This window comes from Callorhinchus milii, unplaced genomic scaffold, assembly GCF_018977255.1.
Source record: "Callorhinchus milii isolate IMCB2004 unplaced genomic scaffold, IMCB_Cmil_1.0 Scaffold1, whole genome shotgun sequence".
Taxonomy (NCBI): Eukaryota; Metazoa; Chordata; class Chondrichthyes; order Chimaeriformes; family Callorhinchidae; genus Callorhinchus; species Callorhinchus milii.
The window spans coordinates 127,325,138-127,338,033 of record NW_024704742.1 but is presented as its reverse complement, the minus strand read 5'-3'; positions in this window follow the sequence as shown (position 1 = coordinate 127,338,033).

Here is a 12,896-nt window from a genome sequence, read left to right as displayed (position 1 = left end):
GTAATTTCACGGAATGTTTGTTCTGTCTTTATTTATGAAACATTGTGACTGCTGGAGCATTAACCTATTGAAAATAAAATGAAAGTAGTCTTTTTCAAGTTTTCTCTACGTCTGAATAAACGTGTTTAAATCTGCATAATTTCTAATATTACAATGCTGTGAAATGCCACTAGGTCACGTCAATGTGAGATCAGTGAATCATGCATATTTACATACATATTTTGCAGCTGAATTTCGCAGGGCTAATCTCAGCTGTTAACAAATAATAGCTGCGATACATCCACATGTTTGCACGGATGCTGCAATCCTCTGGTACCTCACTATTATGAATATTCTTCTTCTGTGAGCCTGGATACCAGGAGTCAGTAGGAGCTAAATCACAAGGTCACAAGTTTAATTCAGACAAAGAAGGCCCTTCTGATCTCATCCCTCCAGAATACCCACCTCACTGTCCTCCCATCACAGCATCAAGCTGCTTTGTAGAAGAGACCAGTGCCTCCTGACAACCTGTTTTGTTAATTACCTCATGACCTTGGGTAGAGAGTGAGTCATTGGAACTTTCACCAGCAGAGAAACTATTATTATTATGTGGCCCATGAAGTATTTGTCACCTGCATCTGAAATCTTTCCCATTATCCTCTGATCCTGCTCTTTAGCAGATATTTATCCAATTTGTTTTATATGGAGTTAATTAATGCAGAATCAACTGCTTTTGTAAGAGTCTGTTCCACATATCCATTATTTTAAAGAGGAAAATATCTTTTAATCTCCATCCCTGTAAACTAATGTGCTCTAGTTTTGTACACAATAATTGGTCTATATTGTTGCAATTTGTTATATCACAACCAACTCTAAAACTCCGTACATCAGGAGCTGCTTCCAGAGTGGAGTTTGTGCAGGCCAGGGTCATGTAGCTCTGGTTACTAGAAATAATCCCCATTTATGATTCAATCATTCTTTGGGAATCCCATTCTGAATCGTTCCAATTTAGACCCCATTGTCTAAGTCTGCATTGCGTATCCAGCATCATTACCAATGGAGGCACTGCCTGAAAGGGTGTGGAAGCAGATTCAATAATAATTTTCAAAATGGAATTGTATATTTATTGAAAAGAAAAAATTGCAAGGCAAGGGGGAAAGAGTGGGGCAGTGGGTTTAATTGGGTAGCTCTTTCAAAGAGCTGGCACAGGCATGATGGGCCAAATGGCCTCCTGCTGTGCTGTAGGATTCTATGGTTCTATGACAGCATCATTGCTTCTTAAAATATTAAAAGACCTGAATCATGTGCCCCTTAATCTTTGCTTGCAATAAGAACACATTCAGCTTTGTAATCCTCTCCAAAAACTTTTAGTTTAGGTCAGCCACCGTCTGGCAACACATCAATATCCTGTTCAATGTGGGGAGCTGAGCACTCCGCATATTCTTCTAAATATGGACTCATCTTACAAACCCGAGTCCGTCAAGCTGAATCCACATTTAGAATAATGTGTAACTTTATAAAACTCTAAAACTATTGATTGCTAATATTCCCTGGAATGCCTGTCAGTATGTTAACGTCTGTCCAGTGAATCATGCTTCTGCATGCATTTTCCAGCTGACTTTCTTCAGGGTCAATCGACCATATAAACAACTAGAGTAAGTGTCCTTTTTGCCACCAGGGGGCGGCAACCAGTTATTGCTGTGTTAAAAATGCAGGGCAGTGAATTTCGAAGCTTCCAGACTGTTGTGAGCCAAGGGGTAAATGTTTGCTGCAAAAGAGCAGCTGATTAGGTGACGTTAGTGCAGTCGGTGAAAGGGCAGCAAACTGGACTCAGACATTCTGACAAGAATAAGAACCCTATTGAGGGAGCGTGCTTCAGGCTACACCTCTTATTTGTGTAACATAATAAAATATAACGTAATAAAATTTTACGGTTGCCTTGAACATGAGCCATCTGTTTCCTTGCCAGGTGCTAACAGCCTTATCCCCCTTTCATCCCAGGATTTCTACTTATGGTAATATAAAGAATAAAGTTTTTGAATGTGTTCCAGATTAATAAGCTTTCCGTGCCCTGATATACCATTGCTAGAGCTTCACTCTCACATTTATTATTATCATCTCAACCCCTTGATGTGTTTGCGCTTTGTAAACTGCTCCAGTCTGTCTGCCATCCTAGATAAAGCAGGGCTCCTTACACCCTCAAATATAGGCATCTTCTGAAAGTGTATAAGAATATAAACAAACAGAAGAAGAAAACACATATCATGGAAGTATGCATGATAAATAATAATAATCCTTACATTTGATATAGCACATGGACTAAAGGATATTATAGGGACAGAGAACAAGCTCTATTTTATGCGTCTACATTATCACTGGCCTAGGAATACTTGATCTGCCTGAGATTTGGGCAAACGTGAAAAAATCTTCTCTTCCCAGATCTTGATGAGAATCCATCAATTACCAAAAGGGATGAAAGAAAAAAATCACAGCTTTTTTGAATATTAGTTTGAATTTTTTTTGCTTGCAGACTGGTGCGGATGGCATCGGGGAATGTGCTCCAAATATTTAGCAAACTGGTCAGTGCTGAGGTTGTTTTAGTCATTAATCCAGAGATGCTCTGTCTTGTCGTTTCAATTGTGTTTGTTAATTTAGCACATCTTGCACTTTTGGCATCGGCCCATACTCAGAGTCTGTCCTCAGAATGATGTTGTGACTGAACCAATATATCTGAAAAAATAAAACCTTCATGACTGACAGACTTCTAAAAGAAGTGCTGACTTCACAATAAAAGCACACAATGGTATTTGAATAGAAAGCACTCCCCTTCATTTCACTTTTCCATTGTCCTGAGTGTCAGTATCGAGGTTACTCAACTGTATTTATACTTAATCTTATAAACAATCTCTTTCCTTCAAAACCTGGAAAATAATCTGAGATGTAACCTACGTTGCTTATCTGTGTTTATTCAAAACATATTGGATGAGTGTCACAATCCTTCAAAAGAATCACTCCTGAAACATAATCATGAAATGTTATATTGATGCCAAACTGAGCTCAAAGCAATAATTTGCACAATAACCTTGGATTAGCTCCATTCATTAATCTATATACCTTGGGAGTGTTTCACATTGACACTGGATTCCACTCCTGACTGCTGACATTCTACACTATTGATGAGCAATAAAAATATCTTATAGGATTTTTTAATATGTTTACAACATTTCAATGGAATAATTGTAGATTGCAGTAAAATTTTATTGGGTATCAACAGGTAATAATCCTTGCATGTTCTAACCAACAAGCCCCAAATAAAATTGGTCACTCACTCCATTGCTGATTGTGGGCTTTGCTGTATGCAACTGGCTGGTGCATTTCTCTCACAAAATGCACGGTCAAACCAACTTGCAGTATATTCTGTGAAGCGTTTTGAGACATCTCAATATAAGGCGCTATATCAAATGCAGGGATTATTAATAGTTCTAGTATGTATGTAGTATTGTATGTCAATTTCAAAATCCTACAATAACGTCTTTAATAAGATGTTACATTTTGTAATTTTTATAGAATTTATTATCTTTTTACTGGTGAGGGATGAGAAACAGCTTCCAGTTGAAACTGAGCCAAATGTGAACGACTTAAATTTGCTATCCCCAGTATCAATTCAATCACAAAGTGAAAACTTGGCATATCTCCAAGTTTCCATTTCAGCTTTGGGTGTAATTTTATCTGGCATTAAATCTAACATGGCTGAGCTGAATCAAACTCTCCACATTTGGATTAACCTAGATTTGGGGGTCTGAATGTTCTAATTCCTACTTTAACGGTCTTTAGTAAATGCACCTATGTTCAGATTTCTTATTTAGGACCAATGGCTTTAGATGTAAGAAGTTCAATAACACTTTTACATACATAACAGATCAGTGCAATGTTGCCTTCAAGATAATAACTGGCTGGTCAGGGCCATGGTGCTCCAAGGTAAGGTCTTGCCTGCCTGTTCAGGTGGACATTAAAGGTCCCAGGGCACTATTCGAAAAGAGAAGGGAGTTTCTCACAGTGTTCTATAATAATAATCCTTACATGTTCTGGCCAACAAGCCCCAAATAAAATTGGTCACTCACTCTATTGCTGATTGTGGGACATTGCTGTATGCAACTGGCTGGCGCATTTCTCTCTCAAAATGCACGGTCAAACCAACTTGCAGTATATTCTGTGAAGCGTTTTGAGACATCTCAATATAAGGCGCTATATCAAATGCAGGGATTATTAATAGTTCTAGTAGTATATTACTTCAAATTTTTACAAAAGTTATTCTCATTTTATGTAGACCATTAATGAGCGTTAAGGCTCGTTTGACCATCCCAAGGACATTAGTTATTTGGAGAACATTCAGCAAACAATTATCACCTATTTCTAATTGCTCTCCTCTGAGGCTTTTAACACAATTGATTTATTTCATGTTCTCTGATAGCTTTCTGATAGACTGTCTCTCACGTTTCACAAAACTGGGTTAAATATTTTTTTAGGATTTTGCTGTCAACAAACCAATACTACTGGATAAAAAATACACAACACATTTTAAATGTTTACCTGTTGTTTTTAAGTTGCTGGAAACCAACCAGCACCAAGGAGGAATGGGCATTCTTCTTCATTTGTAATTTATTCTTTCAGACATATCCTTAATCCAGTGATAATGCGGTATTTTTTCAAAAGAAATTTTCCATGGCATGTAACATGAACATTTGTGAAATAAGGAGGTGGCGGGGAGTTTTAATAAAATGTCACTGGTAGAATATGATTTAAGTTGAATTTGATATGCTCTGAATATTACGTTTTATATTTTTTACGACAGGAATGACACTTAATACTCAGAAGGTAGCAATGTACTATTTTCAAGCTGAAGATAGAAGCAAATTACTCACAACTAGTTCTGTGACAGATAAAGGAATTAAATCAAACATCTTATAAAGCTGTATGACTATGTGAGCATTGTCAACAAGATCATTCAGACCAGAGATGAGAGAAAATATTTTTAGAAAATGAATCAATTCAAAAGCCAAGAAGTTCTCTGCAATAATAATTAATGATTGTGAACTATTCAAGGACGTGGAAGGATGCAGAATATCGTGGTCACTATAGTCTGATTTTGTTGAAAAAGAAACGCTGGGTAATTAGCATGAAAATATCACATATGAATTGATTTAGATATTGCACAATATGGATCAGTCTTTGTTTTCATCAAAGGTAATTATTTCACACTCCTTTTTTAAAAAAATCTTTAAAATTATTGGTAAATTTTGTCATTTAATATGGTAATTGTGAAACATGATAAGATGTCATATTTGATTTTATCATCTGCCACAGAGGTACTGTAAGTTGTAAGCAGTTTGCTTCCACCTTCAGCTTTTATGAAAATAGTTAATTGCTATATTTTCAAGTTCTTAAGTTCATTCCTGTTGTAAAAAAAATCAAATATTTATTTCTAATAGTGTAATCTTTAGAGCATCTAAAATTCAACTTGGATCAGATTCCTTTAGTGGTAACTTTTGTACTCATCAAGGCAAAAAAATACAAGTCTTAGAACACTTTCCAAACTGGCCAAACAATGTAAGCATCAAGCAATCCTGGATCCCATAATAGAGCAGCCTGGTACAGACCAAGCTTCCTTCACTCTGCATTCAACTCAAGTCCCTTTTTTTGTTTAAATAAAAAGGTTAATAGTGCATAGAATATTTTCAGTCTTGCCAGAATTCAAATGTTGACAATATTTAGTCATTCAATGTATATCCTAACCTGAGGTATCCAAACCATCCCATCCGTGACTCTTTAATCACATTTTTTTTGTATTATGGACTAATAATCTTTGCTTCTCCTTGATATTTGTTGACTAATTGACGTCCGGTGTGGAGGGCGCTATATAAATCCAAGTTGTTGTTGTATATTTCTTGCTCATTGGGTGGGAATGGGTGTTCACGTGAATTGTCACTGGATTGAATTATATTTAATTGTATTTAATTTAAATGAAATTGTTGACTACAATAGATCAATTATGTATTTTCGGACACTGAGATAATCAAGCTCACAGAGATGTTTCATTTAAGAAACCTTTATATAGCAATGTGTATGATAGAGAAAGGTACAGATATCAATCCCAAGAACAGAAGAAATAATTACAGGAGTTTTTCTTTATTTCTTCTTCTTTCCCAGATCTGTTTTGATTTTAAACTAGTTAGTGCCCAATATTTTTACCCATGTATTAACAGGTTTTGTGACCTTTCCTTGGTTTGGTTATCCCCAGAAAGCCATCTGTGAATTGTTCTAATCATGACCTTCGTCCATCGGGTTAACACACACATGCGTAGCATTTCCTTATCTTCTACATATAAGGAAATGCTACGTATGTTTACACCTTCTGTTTACACATCTTAATTTCACACAGACCATCTACTAAACATTCTCTTTTCACACAATTACAACAGACAACAGTCAAGGCTGTTGAAGTGTTTTACGGGACACATTCACACATTGCTCATGAAGAATGCTGCCCACTTATGTTAACAGGAAAGGTTACACAGGGGTACACAAGTGGTCAGCAATTTTCCATTGTACTGCTTAGCAAAAGTACACCCCCATGATACATTATTCTTATATCAAAAACAACTCACCCTTGATGCTTCAGGGGGAATGTAAGCAGGGTTTCATTGGCACTGAGCTGGCTCCAAGGGGATGTTCTTGACAACAGAATGTCAGAATGTCAACCTTCTGAGGTAGTCTCAGTTGTCCAGGTCCAGAGTTAGGTGAGTGCAAAGGGGTTGGAGTTGAAGACCTGTCAGTGAGTGCAGGGATACTTCTCACTAGTTCCCTGTTAATCTTAAAAGCCAAAGCCCCAACAAGTAGGGAGGGTAGCCCTAGTTGGACAAGCAAGAAAAGTTTGCCAGACTATGCTCTCAATGACAAACTAGGAAATTTTGGCTGGTTAAATTACAGCCAATTTGTTATTCTGTTGTATTGGATTCAGTATAAGTTTAATCTTTAAAAGCTGTTGAATCAATATTAGCAGCAATGTGTTTACAAAATGTATTATTGAGTACGACAAACAATTAGATTGATTCAAATTTAGAGCTTCATGAAGTTCAAATGGTCAAATTCATTTTATTCATTAAAGAAACTGAATAACTTTATGCAAAAGATTAGCAGACAACTTTCCTAGTGATTATCAAATCCCTCCATATTACCAGAAAATGAATTTGCATGGAGAAGCTGAAAACAGGAAAACAGATACCTTGGGTCGGAGATGTATCACTGTACAAGACAAGACCATTTGAACTTGAACTATACAAACCATTCTCATTTGTGTCTGACTGCACTGGCTGCCTGTCCCAGAGAGGGTCGATTTCAAGATCCTCATTCTAGTTTTCAAATCCCTCCACTCCTCTGCACCCCCCCACCTCTCTGACCTCCTCTCTCCTCACAACAGTGCCCATTGCCTTCGCTCCACCGGATCTGGCCTCCTCCTCGTCTCCCGAATCCTCCGATCCACCATCGGCGGCTGTGCCTTCAGCCACTATGCCCCGAGGCTCTGGAACTCCCTTCCTCACTCCCTTCGCCTCGCCCCCTCTCTTCCTACTTTCAGGTCTCGGCTAAAGGCCTTTCTTTTCGACTTCGCCTTTGGTCACTTTCTTCCCCCTCCCCCTGGCTCAGCCCCGGGATCCATTATTGTGAAGCACCAGAGACGTCGTCCCGGCATGGAGGGTGCTATAAAAATCCAAGTTGTTGTTGTTGTTGACTAATTTGGAATAATTGGGATTTATTCACAGTTTATTCATGTTACTGACATCAAAGATTTGTCAAAGTACACACCATTCCATTATCAATTTGGTTTATTTCTAGAATTTCACATTGTTCTCTAAAACATCTTTTGCCACTCTCTTTGATAAGAAACCTGACCCAAAGTTAGAAGTCCATGACAAAGGTGTTCTGTGTGAAATGCAACTATAATTAGGGATTTGGTGTAGGTAGCAAAAACAACTTGGACTTATATAGTGCCACTTATGCTGAGTAGAGCCCCAGTGGCAGAACATGATGCCAAGCTGGGGGGAGGTGACTGTAGGCGCGGTCAAAGAGGAAGGTCTTCAGATGCTGATCTGAAGATGGAAAAGGAGAGGGCAAATTGGAGGGATAGAGGAAGAGTGTTCCAGGGTTTAGTGGTTGAAAGTGTGGCCACCGATAGTGGAATAGAGGGCATGATGGACAAGCAGGAAGCTGGAGCGAGTCAAGTGGAGGCAGGGGCAGTGGGTTGGGGACTAAGTATGTTGGAGAGGTAGTGAGGTGCTATAGCATGAAGGGATTTCAAGATGAGCATGAGGATTTTGAAATCAAGCACAAGCACCAAATGTGAGGAAGGAAGGAGCCTTGAGGATTGAGGGATGAAACCCCATCTGAATTTTGTGTCTGTTGTTAAAATAGTCTTTTAATTTTTGCTAAAATTTAAGTTCAAAGATAGGAAACCCATAACGTCTCATATTAGGCCATTTCAGATGTAGCATCTTTCATGCCAATTTTCCAGCTTTATTTGGCTATATCTATGTAAACAGTTACTTCATTGTTTAAAAATGTCACAGCAACACTAAATATGATTAATCAACTCAATCAAACCAAGATACATCATAAAGCAACATAAGCAGGATTCTGTAGCAACAAAGAGTATATTGGCAACAGTGTATTCTTGATCTTGTCAAAACCTCCTGGTATGGTGAGGTTCATTGAATATTGGGGGAAAAACATATTGGTTATGAGAAACGTTTACTGCTACTTGTCACTGATGACACAATGCCAAAAGTACGAAACAATTACACACCATTTATTTCAGTGAGTAATTAATATCTAGTTATTAAAGGAACATCACCACCTTGGTATAGTTTATCACAGGCACATGTTGCAATGATGTAATGGTTGACACATAAATAACATCATGTTGTCAATTGTCTTTGTTGCGAACATTCACGTATATTTTAGTTTCATTTCCCCAAAAAACAGGAAATGGAAAACGCACATCTCAAAAGACTACAAAAGATCGACCATAAACTATAGCACAAATGTCTCTGCCAACATTCCAGGAAGAGAGATTGCCAGAAAACGCTCCAGTCAGTGACACTGTCCTTTAATCAAGTATGTGTACAATTTCCTTTTAATTGTTCCTTCTCTCTGCCCCCGCCCCCCCCCCCCCCCCCCCCCACCCTGCCACATCTACCATGTTCCCCTTCTCATTCCAGAAATCCTTCTCATCATTAATCCTGGTTACTAACAGCTGTGTTTAAAGGTCAAATGTTTTGATTCACCCAGAGAAGATTGGAAATAAAATAATATATGCTAAAGATACCATTATGTTTTGAGGAAGATAGCAGCACACTGAAGGCACTAGTCATAAATGTCTTTAAAGCTTACCATACTGCAATAATAATAATCCTTGTTTTTGATACAGGCAAGAAGATGTCGCAAAGCACGTTATAAGATTTACAGTACTATAAAATCCAGTGAATGTATTTTGGAGGCAAACAGGCCAGCCAACTTGAACACGCCAATGTCCCACAAGTAGCTAATGTTGAATTTATCTGGGGGATTGTTGGACAAATTCTCTTCTCTTTTCAAATTGTGGCAAACTTCCATCTGAAAAAGCGGACAAGACTTTTATCTCATTTAACATCTCGTATAACATCTCATTCAAAGAACAACTTAGTGCTTTTCTACAAGAACAAGTGTAGCAAGTAATTGTGAAAGTTGAGGAAACTGTCCATTTCCATCTGCAAGCAGCCTATGATACCCTGGTACAGCATTACTCCATTGGTTCCTATAGGTCACCTTGTTTGGCTGAAAGCTCTTGCCTCCATTATGTGATTAACATTTTTTTAGTTATTGGTTTATTATTTAAAAGGAAAACACTTATAAAATCATAGTTGATCGAGTGATTCTAGGCTATAAAAACATTGCCCTCCATCACAAAGACAAGGGTGAACAGCTCTCCAAAACGCAGGAGCTCAATTTGTCTCAAACATTTTAGGAAGGGATGATATCCACATCCTGTTACTTATTTTCTTGGCCAGTCAAGCTTCTTAACATAACATTTTCTCCTCAAGTCAATGTCATGTTGTCAGTTCCTGTCTTCTGATTGTCTCATTGTTTGTAATTCTATTTTAGAACATAATTATGTACATTATAAGAAGTTTGTTTCAAACTGTTTCCAGTTGAACTACTAACTAAAGTATAAAAGCTTCAGTTGACATTTTAGAAGATGTACAGCTCTTGTGAAAGACCACAAGCAAAGTTTGGCAAATCTGCTTTGCCAGAGGTTTGTCAGAAATGGTTTAATTAATAAATGTTTTATTCTTTGCCCAGCTCTTAATTCATTGTTTACAGTTGGTCTGCAGGCATGAGACTTCTTAAAATCTAATATATTTTGAAAGCTAAACAATCAATGATGCCATTTTTACTGCTTTGGTGTGTCGATTTTGTGAAAATTCTTGTTTAAACATTATGCCATTAGGGATGAGCCTGATAATATAAAGGAACTGAAGCAACACAAAGTTGTGAGTCCAGGATGATTTGAGATCAATGTGAATATTAATTCAACTCCCTCATTACTGATCTCTGTAAATGCTCCTAGTTACATTATTTAAACATTTTTAAAAATCAAAATAAAGGAACAGAATATAAAATAATAAGTATATTAATATTTGTAAATTTTAGAATTAAAACATGATGGTGACACTACTTCCTTATATTCAATGGATCCAAAGAAAATTAAAATATATTAAAATATAATTAACAATTAGTATACGTTAATTGCTGATTTATGAATTAGAGAACCTGAAGAATTTTCACCTTATTATCTTAACATTGGTCCTGTTGGGAGGATATCCCAAGATGCTGGTGACACAAATGAAGGAGGCAAAGAGCCCTGGTTACAGATAGAGGGAATGTCATTGGTGACATTCACTGGTAATGACAAGCTGACTTTTTCTCCAGTCACGCGTGTGATATTTAAAAAAAAACACATTCTGTGAAAGTCATTTTGTATCATACTCTAAGCTGACTTGATTGCTAGTACTTTGAGACTGGTCGGATGGACCACAATGGTATTCTCCTGCCCTGTACATTGCTATTACTTTTTTAAACAAACTCTGAAAGACTGACAATTTTATATCAATACAGTATTTCAGAAAGGAAACGTTTCCCAAGGAAGACCTGGGCTTGTTTGAAATAGTGGAAAAATAATATGTAACCTTTTGTTTGCTACACTAATTATTTAAAAAAAACAAGTTCACCAGTCACTACACTACATCCTGTAAGCGATTTGAGAATTCTCCAAAGTGAAAGGTACGACACAACAACAACTGCACTTATATAGCACCCTCCATGCAGGTTAGCTTCTCAGAGCATTTAACAGTGACGGAGCCTGACTTCGAGCCCCGGGGAGGGGAGGGGGGGGGGGGGGGATATACTACATACCAAATGTAAGGGTGTTATTATTCTTAAGACAGTGTTGCACTCCTTTTATTATATAATGACTACGCTAATTGGCGGTGGTAACGTCGTGACCAGGGTACCTGCAAACTCGATTGAATACTCGTTTGAATGGAGACTGAATGTCTGTTCGAATGTTGCCTTCGTGCTTGCATGATATTGTTTCGGTCATTTACACCCCACAAGTAGCAGGAACGCCTCACTAGTTAAAGTATGTTGTTGTTGTGTGAAGGGGGCCTGATTTTAATGAAAACACATCGTCTATAAGAATGTGTATTTGTATTTTGTGAGTGTGAGATTACAAGTGGACAAGGGGATAAAATACCAGGTGTTTGAGCAGGCAGGAGAATTGGACCTTGGAGTGACTTGCAACAAGAAGTGGGTCAGCTCACTCACTCTGCTCAAACCGTAAGTGACAGCATTTTACGTATTATGACTCATTGGGTGTCAATAAAATATATGCTTGTGTCCATTATATATTTTTAATTTATTTTGAGAACTGCGTATTTTAAATTTGTTAATATAAACAGGATACTGTTTTTGTCCTCCTGACTCAAAAGGCCCTGAGTCTAATCACTGAAGCATTGCTTATAAAATACCAAGCTCCATGACACTACCACTAACAATTTGAACCTGTAAAGAGAACTCTCTTCAAATAATCATTTACTGAACAACTGCAATATTAGTAACCACTTTGAAGTTTACAATTGAAGATATTTATTCCAATATCTTTGGAACATATGAACATATTAATATTGGTTCAACATCTCTAAACTAATTGCAAGTGTTTCCAAATAACAATATCTTGCTCCTATTTCTTTTGTAAATTAATTTCATATATAGATGAATAATTTTGAATATCTGCAAATAAACATTAGATATTAAATTACTTTATGTGTACCAGAATGAGTTTTAAAGCTCCCTCCCTGCTAGGTCAGTGCAATTAAATTGTAACTGAAATCATTATCAAGGGTCTTAAATTCATTTTAAAACTTTAAAATTTTGAAGAAGGTAAATTTCATCTCTAATGTATGTGATATTTCAATACACACACAATGTTGCTTAGGCAAATATTGAAACATTTTAGCAATCATACAAAGAGGCACAACACTGATTTGGCAATTAAGTCTCAAAAATACAACTATCATAACATGACAAAATATATGCTGTAAATTTTCTCATGAAATTTTATAAAATGTTGCATTTATTGAAGTTGAAAGTATCTGTAACTTTTTGAGACATCATTGTTTCTCTCTTATCCAGTAATTGTATTTAAAAATGGTAAAAGGAGGTTCTTCACTCAAGCAGGACATTTTAATATATTGTTTGTATGATTACTCCTTTATTGGCATAGCTCCAATTAATAGCTCAATTTGCTCAGATACAAGTCAGAATTA